General features: G+C 43.6%; 1 long non-coding RNA gene across 1 annotated transcript; it reads right to left on the bottom strand.

Annotated features, from left to right (window-relative positions):
• Positions 1–860: 860 nt before the first annotated feature.
• On the bottom strand, positions 861–8,092 carry LOC133042364 (uncharacterized). Its single transcript, XR_009689478.1, has 3 exons — positions 7,986–8,092; positions 1,828–1,921; positions 861–1,454 (listed from the first exon to the last, which is right to left on the bottom strand). It is a non-coding gene; the product is annotated as an uncharacterized LOC133042364 (long non-coding RNA).
• Positions 8,093–8,837: the final 745 nt, after the last annotated feature.

Below are 8,837 nucleotides of genomic sequence, written 5' to 3'. Positions count from 1 at the left end.
GCAGGGCCTTTTCTGAGTTGTGGACTTTGTAAATGTTTACTTCACATGATTCATGCCTCAATCTCGGATAAGAGCTATCCGCATCAGAAAAAAATGAGTTGAGACTTACGCATGAATTAATTTTTTAATAAAAAGATATTGAAATCACTTGCACAGTCACACACACCCATAAAAGACTGCAGCCACTGTAACACTAAAGGAAATTACCTCCAGGCTCCCATCCAGGACAATGCAATTTCAGCAACTAAGACAGAAGCCTTGAAAATAAGAGCTAACAACGGAAACGCTGACAAATCCATAACGCCCATTGCTGAAGAGCGGCAAAGGAAGACCAGAGTAATAACGACACAGTGTGAATTCCAAGTGTTTTTACCTGGCCCTGACAGCAAGTGACAGAACCTGCTTTCATAAAGACAGTATAATTAAATCACCCACGGTTTATACAAATGATTTCTGAAAGCCAGGAAAAGAAATAGTGCAATTGAATTTTGGAGAAGATTCCCTTCGACTGAGGTTTTTGTTTCGTGACCACAAGTCAGAGATTTCTAATAGATGGGACACAGCCCTGTCCTGACTTACACATCTGGTGTCCACCTTTGGTCACGTGGGGGGAGACGCAGGAGGGAGGCAGACCCAGCTCTGTACATCCGTCACGCTGAGGACTGTGGGTCTGCAGTTCTGGGAAAATGTCCTCTTTCAACGTTGTGATCAGTGCTTTCCCCTCCTGCGGCTGTGACACAGTTTTTCCCTTTGAAGCACAGAGACATCAGGAGACTGTTGATGGTTCTCATCTCCATTTACGCTCCCCCCACCCTCCTCCACTTGCCATCCTCCACCCCCCGCCACCAGCCCACCTCCTGGGCCTCAAAGAGAGTCCTCCTCCAGACACACAGGGCTGACCCATCACGAGGCGCAGCCACCCTTACTCATTACAGAACGTTCTCTCTTCTTATCTTGCCTTTTTTAGCCTGAAGGACAAAGATGGAGAGAGGAGTCTTGATTTTCCTTGTTAGTCTGCTCCAGCTGGCAGCCTCGCCAATCTCTAATATCAGTTGTGATGTGACAGTTATTTTTTTTTTTAACTCTAGCATCTCACTTTATGCAATTTTATGGGTAACAGGATGGGAATTCAGCTTAGAAAACTTTTGACCAGCAATCATTCAATAAATAAAAATGAGGACAAAAAGGATGACTTTGACAAGCAAAATAAAACAGCCCCTGCTTTGCCAAGAATGTACACGAATCATGTTTCCAAAGGACACGCTTCTTATCTGTTTAATAATGATCTGGAACCTCCTTCTCATCAGTCTCTCTTGGGCTCCTTAGTTGCCCGAAGCTGACTCATGTCTGAACTTAGAACAGTGGACACCCAGAGCCTCAGACTCTGAGCCGAAGGGGCCTCAGTGTGCATTCTGGTTGATTGGGTCCACCACGTCCCCCACACATGTTGGGAGCTGGAGAAACAAGAATGGAGAGTGTTATGGGTTGAACTGCATCCTCTGAGAAGATGTGTCAAAGTCTTAATCCCCCAGCACTTGTGGATGCACCCTTATTTGGAAATACGGTCTCTGCAGATGTAATCAAGCTTCAGATGAGGTCATTAGGGTGGCCCCAATCCAATACGACTGCTGTCCTTCCCAGAGGGGGAGGGACCCTGGGACACACACAGGAGAGGGGGACACCGTGTAACAGATGGCGGCAGAGAGCGAAGGGCTGCAGCCGTGAGCCTAGAGAGCCAAGGACTGCTGGCAACCCATCCGAATCCAGCAAGAGGCAAGTAAAGATGCTCCCCTCCAGGTTTCAGAAGGAGCCTAACCCTGCTGATACCTTGATTTCGGACTTCAGCCTCCAAAATGGTGAGATGAGGGAGATATCTCTGTTGTTTCAAGCCATGTGGTTTGTGATGCTTGTTTCAGCAGCCCTAGGAAACAGATACAGACAGTTAGGCAAACTGCCCATGATCCCAGGGCAGGTGATGGCTGAGGACACACCAGAGCACAACCCTTGTGAGTCTCCAGAGTCGGTCCACTGTCCTGGCCTTTATTCCTCTGAGGCATCACAGCTAAGTTGTATGCAGGTGTGTTTTCTTACATCTTGTTTTTGTTCCGGATTTCTATAATAATTTCCCTCAAATAGACTTCCCTCGTCTCTCCCTTTTTTGTTTTGAAAAACTTGAAACTGAAAAGTTGAAAGAATAACACAAGAACACACGTATTTCCTACACCTAGACTCACCAATTAACATTTTGCCATGTTTGTTTCTCTCTCTCCATGTTCACCCTTGTCTTGAGCCCCTTGAAAGTTGCAGACCTCAGGACATTTCACACCTAAAATATTTCAGCACGAATCTCCTGAATTCTGAATTCTCCTGACCAAAGACATTCTCCTTCATAATGCTCAGAGGCAAGGAATTTAGCATCAAAAGGATAATCAAACACAGATTGTATTAAAGTTTCTCCAATTTGCCCCCAAATGTCTTTTATAGGTATTTTTCCCTTCCTCCCCTCCTTTTCCCCCTCTCTCTCTCCTTCCTTCAGTACCATATCCCCCAGCTGCCAGGTCTCTTTGGTCTCTTTTAATTTAGAGCACTTACCAACCTAGGTTTTTTTCTTTTTTTGGTCTGGCTTTCATAACGTTGACATTTTTGAAGAGTCCAAGCCAATTGCCTAACAGAATGTCCCACAATCTGGATTTGTCTGCCTGTTTCCTCATGATCAGATTCAGGTTAACCATTTCCTGGCAGGAATATTCCCAGGTGAGGCCATGCATTTTCCAAGCATCTCAGGGAGAACCTCGTGGCAGTCAATAACTACTGTGGCTGAAGATGCTGGGTTTACTGGTGATGGTGGGGCCCATCTGGTCACCCCACTGGAAGGGTACCATGCTTTTCCTGTTGTCATTAATGAATTGTCTGTGGGGGATATTTGAGAGAAGACTTGTCCTTAACTACTTAATACAGTACATCCAGAGTTAACAACAAATGCTGACTTGGTATTAGATGTCACTCCACAACTGAAATGCAATACCTAACATGCCCTGCTTGATTTACCACAGCTTTTCGTTAAGAGTTGAAGTGGGGGTTAAGGTTAAAACTAATCCTCCTCCTTTACAAACCACCTGCCTACAGAAACCTGATGGTCATTCTCATAGTTTCACCAACACTTACAATATTATCCAGGTATTGGCCTCAGGCAAGATCTCTGAGTACCTAAAAGTAACATTGAAAGTTAAGAAGGCATACCCTCCCAAAAAGTTAACTATGTCAAAGAGTAAGGCCCTCGTTCGGTAACATCAATGCTCAAAACTGAAAATTACATTGGGCAAATGAAAGATTTGTTTCTCAGCCCATCAGTATCGCAATAGTCCAAGTATCACGGATAACACAGATCTTACATGATTACACTTGTGGCAGTGTGGTATTTTCCTTGCTGGCTATCACACAGGACATGAACTTGAGAAAGCAGGACAAAAATAGATCTCCAAAGCCATGTCAATCATTTCTGGGAGGTCAAAACTTCTCATGGCTTTAATTGAAAGTTACTGCTATGGTAAGTAGTGTAACAGAAAAACACACCTACGACTCTGCGTGAATATTAGGCAAGGTGATTATGAAACATCAGCCACCAAGGCCACCCTCAGGGGCCTTGTAAGCCACTAAAGGTTGGATCTGCTCTGAATTCCTATGGAGTTTTTTCTGCAGTGATTCCCCCCCCACCCCGGATTGCAGGTGCCATGAGAACCGGGATTTGGTCCTGTTTGCCCTCCAGTATTCAGAACGGTGGGCTTCCCCCGTGGCTCCGCGGTAAAGAATCTGCCTGCAATGCAGGAGCTGCAGGAGACACAGGTTTGATCCCTGGGTCAGCAAGTTCCCCTGGAGGAGGGCATGGTAACCCACTCCAGTATTCTTGCCTGGAGAGTCAGACACAACTGAAGCAACTTAGCATGCACTCATACTCTCAGAAAGAACAGTATCTGGGTGTCCAACAGTTACTGGTTGAATGAATGAATGACTCAAATAGTGTTCATCAAGGTTAGGTCAGTTCAGCACTGCTAAGGAACCAATGAAACCTCGTGGACCTTTTATTTTCTTTTTTTCCCCTTAGTTTATTTTTAATTGGAGGATAATTGCTTTACAAAGTTGCGTTGATTTCTGCCGTACAACATGAATCAGCTATAAGTATACAGGTGTCCTCTCCCCCATCATTTATTTTTGATTACAAAATTTGGCACTAAGGTGTGGAAAGGACCCTTCTTAGCTTCTCTATCTCAACCTCCAACAGCTTAGCTGGTCATTTCAGGGTGGACAGCATACCTCTATGTGCCAGACTGGGTCACAGTTCTACCCCTTGAAGCCCATGTTTCTCTCTCTCTTTTGTAAAATACAAAATAGAAGCCAGAAAGGACATGGAATATTCCATCATCTCATCCTCTCTTGTGTGTTTATCTCCTTCCAATATTTCCATTACTGGGTTGCTAAAGGTCATGGGGAGAGTGAAGCCTGTGGATTATTAACAGAATACATAATTTGCTTAAATAACATTTTTTTTCTTCACATGATTTTATCTAAGAATATTGTGACATAAAATTTTAATTCATCTCCTTTAACGTTTGAGAGTTAAGCAAAATAAATGGTCTGCCCTATAAACATAATTTCATTATTGTTGTTCATGTGCAGATGCTTTAGTTTCAAGGAAGCTGAAAGAATCAATCAGTGCATGTGATCACTTGAATCAGGACTTAGACACGGGAGATGGTGCAGAGTCAGGGAGAGAAGGGCCAGGAGAGAGGCTCTCCTCGCAGGAAGAAGTGACAATAATAAAAATTTAAATATAAGAGGAATAGTAATAGCTTGTGCTTATTGCATGCTTAGTACTTCTATTTACAACAACCCTTTGGAGTAAGACTATTATTCCCATTCTAGGGAGGAGGAAATGAAAGCTTAGCAAGGTGGTGACTTGACTGCAGTAATGAGTGAGCAAGAATTTGAATCCTCTGACTTCAGAGCCTCTTACTTCACCACACACAAGGGCTGCTTCCAAACGCCCAGTAGAAGAGCCTGCTATTTACAAGTGTTGTCTTGCAAAGTTTCAGGGAAATCTTTGATCATTTTTTAAAGCATTTATGCTGGAAGGAATCCTGTAAGATCACTGCCCCGGAGTTCAGATAGGGAAATCCCTATAGTATTCTTCTTAAATCTAATACCTTTTGATATTATTCAGCCCTTTTATCATCTTTGTCATTCTCCTTGAATCCCTCTTCAAAGATGATACATTCGCTAAAATTATGGATATAGCTCAACTCCTGAGAGGCATCCATTTGCAAATAGATGAAAAGCTTTGCTACTGTAGGTGAGATGAACAAGGCAGACTGGCAACACGGCAGGTTAAATGTTCCATTACCACTGACCTGCTCAGACACACAGACACAATGGCTCACTCTCCTGACCCCGGGTGAAAAATCAGGGGAGCAAAGGGGCCCATATATACAAAGGTTACTTCTTAATCCAATACCTGGAAAGAAGTAGAAGGTTTACAATCATCAAGCTTAATCTTATCTAAACTTCTGAAGATTTTATACTGAGGGGTGGAGGTTGAGGGGATGGGGGTGGGAATCCTTCTAGAACCAGTATTCATGTTGGCAACAGCAGCTCTCCAAAGCTACAGTTCAAATTCTAAGTGCCCACCACTATGGGCGCTTTTTTTTCTCTCTTACACCCACCCCCCTCCACATTGCCCTAGACACATACTAGAGAAACATTCAAAGCCAGTTTTTAAATGCAAGCATACATTTTTTCTTTCTTGCAAATTCATTTCCCCTTAATGTAGGTATTGTTAAACCACTGATAGGCAAACAGCAAGAATGCCTTTACATGAGTATCTCTTTCTTCCAACCCCAGCACAAATATAACCATCCGCACAAGGGCTTCTAGCCTTTTAGGTTTCAAGGACCAATAAATGAATGCACACAAGAAAATTTGGATGATGCTAGGTTGCCAAGTTTTGTTTGGCAGTGAAAGAAAACAAATAGTAATATTTATTATCATCATGTCTTCATGAAGGACATCACAGGAAAAAGAATCAGTACATAATTTCATGCTAAAGAATTTTTTTTAATCTTAAAATTAGCTTATGGAATTTAATTTAGTTTTCTTTCTCACTGCCATAGTCAGTGAAAATTCTATTAGAGACTAGCACGTGTCCTGAGACTGACATTTGGGGGTCACCGATCTAAGAGAGGTCTTTCCTGGTAAAATCGTCTTCCTCCACCACTGGGTAGAACTAATCCCCTTCATTCTCCTCAAGCATTTTGTGAATACTTCTGCTATCTCACATGGTTTCATAATTGTTCCTGTTAATATTTACCTAGCAGCTAGACCACAAGTTTTTAAAGGCACAAAGACCGTGTCTTAGCTTTTTATCCACTTAGAGAACATAGCTGGAGAAGGCAATGGCACCCCACTCCAATACTCTTGCCTGGAGAATCTTGCATGGATGGAGGAGCCTGGTAGGCTACAGTCCATGGGGTCGCTAAGAGTCGGCACGACTGAAGAGACAGCGGCAGCAGCAGCAGAGAACATAGCACAAAGCCTAGAACACTCTAAGAGAATTTAACAAATTAATTTGTACCTAAATCATTCAAAGCTAAAGAGAAAATCCTCTCCCTAGACCAAACTGATCATCTCATTTGCAAACTGGCATAGCACAAAGGCCTGGAGGGAGGTCACAGAGATGTCCATTCAAATACCACTGGCACACAGCAATGGCTTGCAAATTTTATTTGAAGTTCAACACCACTGTTCTGAAAAACAATCTCAGGTAAGAAATCAGTTTGGGGCTATGTTTAAACATGGAGAGTGACATCAAATGAAAATGGAATTTCCAGATACAGAACAGAGTTAAGAATCAAGAGGCAGGGCAATAGTCCACAGCAGTTGAGATCCTCTGTGTTCATTTGTCCAGGTGGTTTATTGGTGAGTCGCCCATCTGAGGTCTGAATACCAAACACTGAGCCGGCAGTTTCCTGAATCCAGGAAAACAACACGTCCTAATTTATCACCCTGACAAAATTTGGCCACAGATCAGCAATGCAGTAAAAAATATGTTCCATAAAAATATCTTTATAGATTTTCTCATTACACTAACAAATGAGGGGTGGAATCACCTTATGGGGGGTGGAATCACCAAAAACTTCCATCCTTTATGAAAGGTCGGGGCATGCCCCCGGAAAGTGCCGCAAGGCAAATTCCGGAGGCTGACTAAACTTCCGGAGGCCGACCCCCTGCAGCCTGGTCCAATCAGGTACCGACCCGGAGCCCTCAGACACTGACCGCCGCTGTAGCCCGTGCTTTCTTCCTTATATGAAAAGACCTGGCTTGGACGCCGGCCCTGGCTATAAAACCCCTCCCCACCCCTCATACCTCGCAGACTCCCTTTGTCTCCTCACTCACCCGCCCCCAGGAGTTCTGCCCGAGAGCGACCGCTTAATAAAGGCCTTTACCACCGGTCCTTAGAGGAGGCTTTGTTCCTCCCACGGCGTTTTTCTAACACTTTATATACCCATATCTCCCATAAAGCAAAGAATATAAAAATGGGAGGAATTACAATTACTAACAATTGTTTCTTGCACTACCAAAGTCAGAGGCTGTCAGCCTATATAGTGTCATGTTAGCTATTATTCTCCACTTCTTAGTGGGACCCGACAGTTAGACCATTCAGTGTTGTCTTATGGATTAAAATCAAATTTACTTTTGGCAGCAATTAAATAGTTATGAGGCAATACAAAGCTTCACGGATGAAACTGTGGCAGCATTGGCAACCTGTAAGCAGGATCAGAGGAAGAAAACTGAAACCCAGAGCCTCCTCAGTTGGTATGTTCACTCACCTGTTCTTCAAACTGAAAAGAAAAAAAATGAAAGCAACTCTGGGGACCGAACTTGAGCATATCCAGAGCCAGTGCTTTAGCAGAAGCAACATCCGGCAGGCTCACCTATGCGATTTCCTCCCCGCGAGTGGCGGCTTCCAAGACGGCCTCCCGCGATCCTATCCCTGCAACTCACGCCCTTGTGGACTCCCTTCCCTTAACCAGGGTTGGTTTGTGTGACTGGTGGCACACGGGAGTGACTGTCACTTCTGAGATTAAGTTATAAAACACTTTGCAGCTTGCAGAAAGTTCCAGCCCCAGCAGATGGCTCGACTGCAACCCCACCAGCCCCCGAGCTGTAACTACCCAAGTGAGCCACTCCCAGACTCCTGACCCTCAGGAACCAACTGAGAAATTATGGGTTTGTTGGTTTAAGCTGCTAGTTTTGGAGGGGATTTGTTACCCGGCAATAGGTAAGTAGTACACCCACTGTGATCTCGGGCAAGTTAAATAAATTAATTGAGCCTCTGTTTCTTCATCTATAAAGTGGGGACTGACGTAAATAGAAATATATTTATACTTATTGTCCTTTGTTTCAGAATTTAGGACTGCCTTCAGAGACACCTAAAATACAAGGCAGCATAAATTAAAAGAGGAGGGAGGATAGAAAAACATGGGCAGCGAAAAAATAAGAAACAGGAAAGAGGCTAAAAAATAATATATTACACACAACTAAAATTGGGCCAGAATTCTGGATCCGAAACTTAGCATAACTCCTCCAACTTCCTCCTACCTCTGCCAACCCCACCACACACACACACACACACACACACACACACACACACACAGGGTCACGTGTTAATTCCATTCAGAGTCCAAACATTTTTTAAAGAAATTCACTTATTTAAGAGACATATAATTACCCTTGGAGCTAATGTGAACGAGAATTTTCCTTGGGCACTCCCTAAAGCAGATACT

This window comes from Dama dama, chromosome 21, assembly GCF_033118175.1.
Source record: "Dama dama isolate Ldn47 chromosome 21, ASM3311817v1, whole genome shotgun sequence".
In the NCBI taxonomy this organism is placed as follows: domain Eukaryota; kingdom Metazoa; phylum Chordata; class Mammalia; order Artiodactyla; family Cervidae; genus Dama; species Dama dama.
The sequence above is the reverse complement of the archived record's forward strand: the minus strand, read 5'-3'. Positions and strand labels throughout refer to the sequence as shown.